At 52.3% G+C, this 9914-nt stretch overlaps 1 long non-coding RNA gene across 3 annotated transcripts; it reads left to right on the top strand.

The window, feature by feature from the left end:
• The first annotated feature begins 2847 nt into the window (after nt 1-2847).
• On the top strand, nt 2848-9635 carry LOC109498485. Of its 3 annotated transcripts, none has more exons than XR_006596121.1 (3): nt 2848-3762; nt 4188-4369; nt 5485-9635. It is a non-coding gene; the product is annotated as an uncharacterized LOC109498485 (long non-coding RNA). The 3 variants fall into 3 exon arrangements; XR_006596123.1 differs by lacking the exon at nt 2848-3762 and having other exon boundaries at nt 4234-4369; nt 5485-5668; nt 7373-9635; XR_006596122.1 differs by lacking the exon at nt 2848-3762 and having other exon boundaries at nt 4234-4369; nt 5485-5668; nt 6097-9635.
• Nucleotides 9636-9914: the final 279 nt, after the last annotated feature.

The following is a 9914-nucleotide window of genomic DNA, read 5'->3' as shown; positions in this document are numbered from 1 at the left end:
CACCCGCTGACCGCAGACGTCACCTTCCCGACGCTGCAGTGCCGTCTACCCGCTGACCACTGACGTCCCCTCCCGGGTGCTGTAGCACCGCGCACCCATCCGGCTGACCGCTGACGTCACCTTCCCGGGGCCAGGGCGACACCCACCCGCTGACCAATGACGTTACCTTCCCGAGGCCACAGCGCTGCCCACCCGCTGACAGCTGAAGTTACCTTCCTGACCCTGTAGCGCTGCCTACCCGCAGACCGCTGAGGTCACCTTCCTGAGGCCATGGCACCACCCACCCGCTGACCGCTGAGGTCACCTTCCTGAGGCCACGGCGCCACCCACCCACTGACCGCTGACGTCATCTTCCCGACGCTGTAGCACCACCCACCCGGCTGACCACAAGCCTTCTGCCGCCCCCTCACCCCTCGTGCGTGCAGCACGGTTTGGGTATGTTCACACTCAGGTACCTAACACACGAGCTGCCGTGCTCGGAGCTCTAGCACAGGGCAAGCGCTCACTAATTGCAAGGATCGTATTTCTTGATGAAATTCTAATCTGCTTGCCCCCTTCTCCATTAGCTCGCCGGCTTTGCCTGTCCCGTGTTCCTGAAAACCCCTGCTGGGTGACGTCCTCTTCTGTCGTCCTTGTTTGCAGGGTAGTAAGCCTTTCAAAGTGTTGTCTGGACGGGGGGTAATAACACTGTTCTACCTCCTCTGGAGAAACATGAAATATTTGGTCATCTGAAAATACCTTCCAAGTTGTCCCATAACAGGATTCTACGGCATCTTTGCACAAGGGAAAATGTGAAAGAAATAAAGGATTACTCAGTAGACACTGCCAAGTGGCTTTCTTTTAAACCTAATGATGAGAGGGTTTTTTTTAATTTTGTAAGGAATATAATGATTTGATAAAAATGTCTTTTACAACTTATAATGAAAATACGGTGAACATTTATTCTGTTAGTATTTTCACAAAACATTAAAAGTCCTCACAAAGGGGCGCCTGGGTGGCTCAGTCGGTTAAGCAGCCGACTTCAGCTCAGGTCATGATCTCGCGGTCCCTGAGTTCCAGCCCCGCGTCGGGCTCTGGGCTGATGGCTCGGACCCTGGAGCCTGCTTCCGATTCTGTGTCTCCCTCTCTCTCTGCCCCTCCCCCGTACATGCTCTGTCTCTCTGTCTCAAAAATAAATACAACGTTAAAAAAAAAAAAAAAGTCCTCACTGTCACTGAAGTGTGCCATGTGAGTATGGATTTGAGGAGTTCGGGCATAAAATTCCTCAGTTTTTCTCTTAGAGCTTAGAGTTTGTTTTAACTTGTTCTAAGAAATACTCATACAATGCTGAAGTGCATAGATTTCAACAATCGTGGAATTATTTTCCCTGAAACCACCCAGAACATTATTGTAACAATTCTTCATGAAAAACCAGTATGATTAACCTTTCAATTTATCTCTGACTATGGAGGATGCATATTTCAAAACAGGCTCTGGACCTTCTTTTGTCCTGTGAAACTAGCAGTATTTCATGGAAAATATGCGATGCAATCAGTGGATGTCTACTTTGGGCCGTGATTTCTACTTACGAAAAAATATAGTGAATTCAATATGGTTCTTGAAAGCATTTTGAAAAGTTCTTTTTTCCTGGAAAAAAAAAATCTCATAAATATGAGTAATCTCTTTTTCCATTAGTACAGCATGACATTTATCTTTGTAGGTATAAAAACATGAATCAGCTGGCAACATATTTCTCAGGCAAGATTGCAGCCATTTTATTAGCGGGTCATTAACGGGAACTGTGGAGAGAGCTGAGTCATCACGGACCATGACAGGAGGCGGAGCCCGCATTCTTGTCGCGCAGTGCAGCACGAGGTCCTCGGCATATATGTAGTTATCTACTTGTCCCGCTTTTATCGAAACAGCAACTGGTAAGTGTTCTTCTTGTCATTGGGGATGAGGGTGTTTAGGTTACTTAGGCAAAGTGAAAATACATGGCAATGGTTTTGTTATCCGTGAAGGAAAATATCTTCTGACATTCAAAACTAGTCTTTGTGGAGTGAGGGATCTTCTGGGGCTTGGTGCTTGCAGATCCTTTTCCTGCAAGTGAACTTCAGATATATTTTAAAAGACCCTTCAACCAAAAGCCACATATGCACGCTGGTGCCTGTCAGAGAAATGAGGCAAAGAAAGCCCGATTCGTACCTCAAGAGTCACAGTCCTTATGGGGAAACAAAATGTTCACACGCAAAGTATTACGGGACAAGATACATCATAAAGGCGGTGGTTCTGCTCAGCCCTGCAAAGTGGAGTCATGTATGCTTCCCTGACATTTTTACTGACCATGGAGAAATTGTGACTCCTACAGATACACCCCGAAGTCCCTGACAGATGATTGAGAGATGACAGACAGATGATCGATAGAGGATAGACAGATGAGACATGACAGATGATAGATGATTGACAGATGAGATGACAGATAGATGATACATAACAGATGACCGAGGGATGATTAGGTGGCTGGATGGATGCAGACAGACGTGGACACTGAGACACTATTACAGGCACCTGGCAGGAAGTTCAACCAGTTCTGTGTCTTTTGTCGCCTCACAACTGACGGGCATAGTAACCGGGATTTAAGCTCAGGCCTCCCAACTGGGAATCCCGTTGCCAGTCTTACTCCTGCTGGGCAAGCTCTGGGACTAGGGGAGCGGCAGGGTCTTCCTCCCTCCCACCCCCCCTCCTCCCCACACCCTTGCAGCCCCCACGTCCCCTCAGATTCGGGCTCCCTCGCTCCTAACTTTGCTCCTCCTACACCTCCTCCTTCCCCTCTTCCTTTTCCCTCCCTCCTGCCTCCTCCCCCTGCACCCCTGATTTTCAAAGCTGACGTCACTTCGCCAGGAGATCCATGCAGAGGAATCTGAGGACACAACCACATCCTTGCACGCCCAACGCGGTCGGCCCTGGGCTCTCTGTTTTCCAAGTCCGGACTCCAGCGTCAGACCCCAGGACCCCTTCTGGGCCCGTGCCACATCCGGTCCAGGTGGCGTGTCTGCCCTGTGGGTGGCGCCGGGGACGGGGAGCAGCAGAGGCACAACTGTTCCTCTGCCTCGAAGCCTCATTTTCGCCCCCTATGACTTCACCTCCGCAGCCCTGGACGGCTACAGAGTCCAGCTCAGACACGCAGCCTCGGTTTCACAGGCGACCCACAGACAAGTGTGCGGTGTTTGGGGCCAGAAGTCGGTGTATGGGATCAGTGCGTCCTCCTCCTGTGCTGGCTGAAGTTAAGGTGCTCCCTGTATAAGTGCCCTTGAAGAAAGCCCCACGAGGACTCAGAAGGATAACGTGCTCCCGCAACACCGCCAGCAGGGCCTGTGCTGGGGCACTGATCCCCCCGAGACGGTCAGCCGAGCGCAAATGAAGCCGTCAGCCCTGCGCCTCTGCAACCAGGCCGGTCCACACCCGGAGAGGCGTTGGCTGTTTTTCCAGCGCAAGATTCATGTCGCCTTCAGGCACCCCCCGGACGAAACGTCCACGAGGGCCCGACACCAGGCATGGAACCCGCTTCTTCGCTACCTCTCGGCGACACTTCTCGCACCGGGACTGAGGCTGCTCGGGGTTCGCGGGGCCAGCGAACTGGGAGCAGGACTCCCGCTTGAGCTTTCGGAGAGGCTGGACCCAGGCCTGGGCGGGCACGCGGCAGGGCGGGGCCTCCAGGAGCTGCTTCCGCTTCCGCTGAGCACAAACTTCCTCGGCCCGCCTCCTCCTACGTTGGGTCCCCAAGTGAGCACATCCTCCCCCGGCCCGCCTCCTCCGCCTCCTCCGCCTCCTCCTCCTCCCCTTCCTCCCCCTCCTCCTCCCCCTCCCCCTCCTCCTCCCCCTTCTCCTCCCTCTCCTCCTCCTCCCCCTCCTCCTCCCCCTCCTCCTCCCCCTCCCCCCTCCTCCTCCCCCTCCTCCTCCCCCTCCCCCCTCCTCCTCCCCCTCCCCCCTCCCCGTCCCCCTCCCCCTCCCCCTCTCTCCCTCCTCCTCCTCCTCCTCCTCCTCCTCCTCCTCCGTGGGTCCCGGCTGAGCACACCGGCAGCTCGCAGTGAGAGCGGTCCCAACCCCACAGTCACGTGGCAGAGAAGCGTTCCTTTTGCAAATTACCCGGAATGGAGCAAATGCGAGGTCACGCAGGGCCCACCTCCTGACGCCACGATCTTAATTAGCTCTTGCAGACCCGACGCCTGGGGAACGGGTGTTAGGACTTCCATACAAGAATCCGGGAGACGCTCGGCACGTCACAAGGGCCGGCCGTGTGTTGAGATTTGACGGAAGGAGGCCTTGGATGGGACCCATGTGGGCTTTCAGAAAGAGCAGGAGGTCGTTTCAAGGAACGTCCCCAAGAACGGTCAGTGCGTGCCCGTCACACGCCCGCGGCAGAGGGACCGGGAGAGGCCTGGCCTCACGGAAGCTGCGTCCGGGTCGGGGCCGCAGAGGACGTAAGGGGGGTGGTGGCGTGAGGCCGCCCGGCCTCTGGGGAGGATGCCGGGGGCCCCCGGAGGCAGGCGGAGGAGCAGGGACCCGCCGTCATTGCGGAGACGAGCCGGCAACCGCCCCGGGAGGGACCGGGTCCGGCTCTGCGCGCCTGGGGCCAGGGCCAGCCCAGCCGGGACAGAGAGGCCTCCGGGAGCCGAGGGCAGGGCCCACCGGAGCCTGGCTCCAGACGCTGCCCTCGCTGCACGTTTCCCTGGGCGCAGCCTCCCAGGTCGGAGCGGATGGCCAGGCCGGGGCAGAAGGGCCACCTCCTGCAGGGAGACTCGCCTGAGCCACCCGCACATGCCACCTAGAACACGTGCCTCTGCAAATCCAGGATGGCTGGGTTTTGATGAGGATGAACTCGGCACTTCCCCCTACTTTCAGAAGTGGAAAACGCCTGGGCCTCTCAGAAATACCTCCTGCAGGTTAGGTTATTGGTCACGTTCAGGTATATCTGTGATCTTTAACATCCGTGTGGGTGTGGCTTGGCCACAAACGAGGTGTCCTCACTGTGACCTCACCATCCCCCACCCAGGGGATTCCAGTCCTCTTCCTATCCAAGGCACAAATCTTTAGCTGTTCCTCCCTTCTGTCAAGAAAAATAACGTCTAGATTCTAAGTTGTCTGACTGCACACACTTTCCCCTCGGTCCCTCGGTCCCTCGGCCCCAGAGGAGCAGGGCACTGGCTCAGGCTCCCGGGTGCCACTGGCCCTCCCCCTCCTCTCTGTGGGTCTGGTCCTGGCTTCAGTTCAAGACCTCTCCCAACCCCAGGCTCAAACCCCAAGCTTTAACGAATCCTTTATTTTCTTTTATTTTCTGTAACGTTTACAATATTTATCACACTCTGGTAAATGGGTATTTGTAGTTATTATAATTATAATTATTATATAGTCATTGAGTTATATAGTTATTATAGTTGTTGAGGGAAGTCTCATTCTAACATAAACCCCGCGTTCAAGAGTTACCGTGTCTCACTTTTCCAACAGATCACCTGTGGACATCACTTCCCCTGGTAACTGGTCCCGGGCGCTGGCAGTAGGGACTCCAACCTTTAGACTCAGTGAAGGAGCCTCAGAGAACGATGTGGTTCTCCTGTGGATCCTTGGTTCTGGAAATGAAGTGCCTCAGGACTCAGTTTATTTGTGGAATGAAGCATTCAACTAAATGAAGGTAAAAATAGGGAACCCTACAAGCTTTCTGCATATAAGATACAAGAACAGTTTTTTTCAGTGCACCTGTGCCTGGCACATTTTCCTAGGGACACCCCAGTCTTCCTGTTTGCCCCCAGGGTCGTTGGTCACTCTGTGTGACATTCAGCTGGTCCCCAGGTAGTTCTCCCAGATGTTACACATGCAGCTGGTCTCAATTCCTGTGCTTCCACGTGACATTTTCATATTATTTGAAGACTCTTGACTTGGACCCGAGTAAACTCACCGTGTTTACTGTTGTGACACATGCACTTGTGTGTTGCTGGGCCATGTGTTTCCCTGTATAACCCGCCTAGTTTTTCACAGCCAGAGATGGGTGTAGTTAAAGCGCTCCAAATCACAGACCTCCAAGAATTGATGTACCTTTTTGATACATCTCCCTCCTGACAGGTCTACTTTTTTTCCATCTGGGCCAAATGGTAATTTAGTTTGGCTGATTTTCATGTGCTTGGACAGCTGTCCCCGGAGATCCTCATGCAGCTTGGACGACTGTCCCCAGAGACCCCGGTGCAGCCTGGACAGCTGTCCCCGGAAACCCCGGTGCAGAATTAGGGTTTTCCTTGGAGAGCCTTGCTAATCCTGTTCACTCAGTTTTGTGAACAGTTTTATGTTAGGACGTGAACAGTACGTTTATCCAATTTTCGGGAAACACAAAGCCAGGAAGCCTAGTCTATGTCAAGTGATAGTCCTGGCTCATGACCACCGCAGAGTTGAGATCAAGGGGGCAAAACGGATGAAATGAAATAACAGAAATGTCAAACCTACATTTGCATTAGAAACACACACGTACAGAGTGAGGAAGAGTGGGTTAGATCATATTTCAGCTAAAGGATTTATGGGATTTTAATTGGATCAATACAATAAGTGACACTGTGGCCAGAAATGGATAGTACCAGGTCCCCTCCATCGACTCACATGTGGAAATGGAAAAGTCGGGAGATCCTGGCACCCAACACTGATCAGTGAAGCTTTCAGCAAAATAGCTAAATAGAGACACAGATAAAAACACTCTGAAGAGCACTCAGCACCGAGCATTGGGCAACCATCTCAGGCATCAGCCAGAAATTATGGCATTTTTGATATTTCACATCCTTGTTATGAATACTTTATCATGGGAGGTGGAAATGCTGTGTGTCTCGAAATAATGTGAAGCGATCAGATGAACTAGGTTTTCGTCCATGACTGGCCGCTCCCCAAGGTGGGATGGGCTTACAGTTGGCGGTTACAAGTGGTGTCATGGGGCAAGGAAAACCGTCTCCGCCAGGAGCAGGAGGCTGTTGGGTCCCACACACCTGGAGGCTCACATTCCTGGCTGAACCAACAGCTGGAAGAGAAGTTAGGGAAGAAATCCTACAACTTTTAGGGCTTCTTGTAAAAGAGATTCAGTGATTATTTGATTCAATAACCTTGTATGTATTTTAGTAACTTTGTACTTTGGGACAACATTCAGAGCTTTGAGAGCTAGCTGCCTGTAAAAATGGAGACAAAACAGTTGGACCAGGAGCCAGGCAATGGTCCTCCATAAGTTCCATCAGGACCCAGAGGTATAAATGCTTGGAAGTGGCAGATTTATAAATATTTGGCTCAAATAATCTTTTTAGATCATGTTTAGTAAGTCTTGATGTGTTTCAGTTGTGTTATGTCTGAAGATGTATGTCTTCTGTAGCCTCTACGGCCAGGGCGAGCAAGTCCAGCGCTATTTTCTTTGAGAAAGCAGACACAACTGCATCATCCCTTTGTCTCTGATGTTCCAAATGTTTCTTTAGAGCCTTTTCTTGGAGGATGGTCAGTGCCTACCACGTGAAAATGTCCGGTGTTCTCGAGTGTGTAAGCATCCATCCGTGTGTGGGTTCTGCTTAGTAGATTGCTTCCGTTAAAAGATTTGCCTGATAAGCTCTTAAGTCGTAAGCATGCCGGTGTCTTCTGCTTCTAGTCAGTTGATTTAAGTGAATCTTAATCAAGATCCTCAAATCTCGTTCAGTAAAACGAATGGACCCACAAAGCTAGTATCTGGCCGTCACCTACAAGTTCGGAGTGGATGTATGTCTGCACACCCATGCGTATTAATCTAACCTGTGGGAGGAGGAAGTCCGTGGTCCAGAGAGCCTGATTTAACTCCGGTAATTTCCCCCACGTAGCGTCTTAGTGTGAAGGGCTTCAGGAAACACACCATGATTTTTATACTTAAGGAGGAAAGGTGGCTTTCACAATGTGTCAGAATCTTCCAGTGCAACGAACGGAGTCTGTGCACTCAGAAAACCTGTTTTGGATTTCTGATCCTTAGAAGGGGTTACTCTTGAAACACTGGAGTAACCGTGGCCTCTAGTAGGGCTTTAACAACCGAAGTCTGAAAGTTCTGCAGCAGACTGTGGGGTACGTCCTGGCTCCCAGGGGACTGGTCGCCCCAGCGAAGACCATAAGCATCGCCTGGGACGCTGGGGGGCCGGCGCTAGGACCACCCCTCTGAAGCTGCTGCTGGCTTGGGGGCTGTCTCCAGACCTCCTGTGATTATCTTCTCAGACTGTGATCCCGAGTCTCGGTCACCAGAAACCGTTGGAAACATCAAGAAGCCATGAATGAGGACTGACTCAATCACGGACTGGCTGCCTCATTCCCTCCAATTCTGCTTGCAGACCCGAGAATGTGTTTCCGTTCCTACTGCATTATAAAGAAGCAGGAGAAAACTAGTTTCCTGTCCTGCACACGTTAATGTTCTTTAGGTCGTTTTCAAGGATGACGCCGTGTCTTCATTAAGCTACTGGCAGAGAGACTGACCAAAAGCACCTTGGTTTACATCTCAGTAGATGAAAACGTGCCTGCAGGTGGAGATTTGTGTGGGCTGACCACGTGCGGACTCACCGCTTATGTCACCTGTCCCCCAAAGGCCTAGGAGCGCCCAGACTTCCCTTCGTCCTCAAGTTTGCCACTTGGTAAGGCTGTGTCTTCAACACCATCACCCAAAGATTTCTTGTACCCGCCTGCACTCTTCTGCAGCATCACAGACCCATCATTATGACCTGGCATGTGCCAGCCAGCACTCACTGGACGATGACACCCCTGTGCCCTGCCTCACGGCCCACAGGCCCTTGGGGACAGAGAGCAGGCAGTGCCGACCGAGGATAAGACAGACAAGGTCTACGCGGTGAAGTGCGGCTTTCCTTAAGAGAAAGGAAGAAACAGAAATGAAAGTCGCTCGTGTGTTCAGAGGTCCCCTGAGAAGCCAGGACCAGAATACCCACAGCCACATGTGAGTCAGATGCACCCCTACAGACACAGTGTCAGCTGCCCAGTGGCCCAGTCTTCCCTCCCCACAAGGGCTCCACCGAGTGACCCATGTCGGGACTTCTCAGGGACCGAGGGGTCCATGATCCCTCTGATGAGGCAGGACGGCGCCTGGTCCCCGGCCATTCACAACATGGAGACACAGCCACGGCCCCCACTCTGCACATCTCCTGCAGATCCCGACATCCCACCGTCCCTTTGGATTCTGCAGCCCTGCCTCAGCCCCTCCGGCACTGCCCTCCCGTGCTCCGGGTCCCCAAAGCTTCCATGCAAAGTTCTGTGGCTTCCATGGGATGTTCCCTGGGGCCACACAGCCCCGGCACCTTGCCCGTGCACAGGCACGGTGCCCTGCGGGAGCCCTAGCAACACCCCACGACACACGCCTTTCGTCCGGTTTCTCTTACACAACTGACTTTAATCGCCAGCAGAGAAGACTCTTCGGCAAGCACTGAAACCCACCGATGTGCACTGTCTACGTGGGGTCTCAGGATGTGTGTGGCACGAAAGCCAACAATGAGGGTAACACACGACCAGTGTTTCGGTGTGGGAATCAGAGCCGCTGCAAAACTTGCAATGCTTGTCGCTGTGAAGATTTTCAAACAGATTTTCTCCTTTTCAGATTAATTAAATAATGTATCTGCTTTAAAGGACTTGCTACCATATTTGTCTTTTGTCAGTTTAGACAGAGGACCATGGCAGAGGACGTGCACGTGGTCACGTTAAGGAAACAGCAACTTCGGGCGCCGGCTTCCTAAAGCGGGACGCGTTTTGTACCTGGCCCGGAAACTCCTCTCCGGAGGAGGCCTTCTCCATCTCCATCTTTATGAGATGTTCTAAAGGTTTTCTTCCAAACTTCCCATGTTTTTTAGTTCCCTTTATATCTCTGTCTCTCGTTGTTTATCGTAAGCTTACTTGAGACGCTTGTA

The sequence above is a fragment of the Felis catus genome, chromosome A3 (assembly GCF_018350175.1).
Source record: "Felis catus isolate Fca126 chromosome A3, F.catus_Fca126_mat1.0, whole genome shotgun sequence".
NCBI lineage: Eukaryota > Metazoa > Chordata > Mammalia > Carnivora > Felidae > Felis > Felis catus.
The sequence above is the reverse complement of the archived record's forward strand: the minus strand, read 5'-3'. Positions and strand labels throughout refer to the sequence as shown.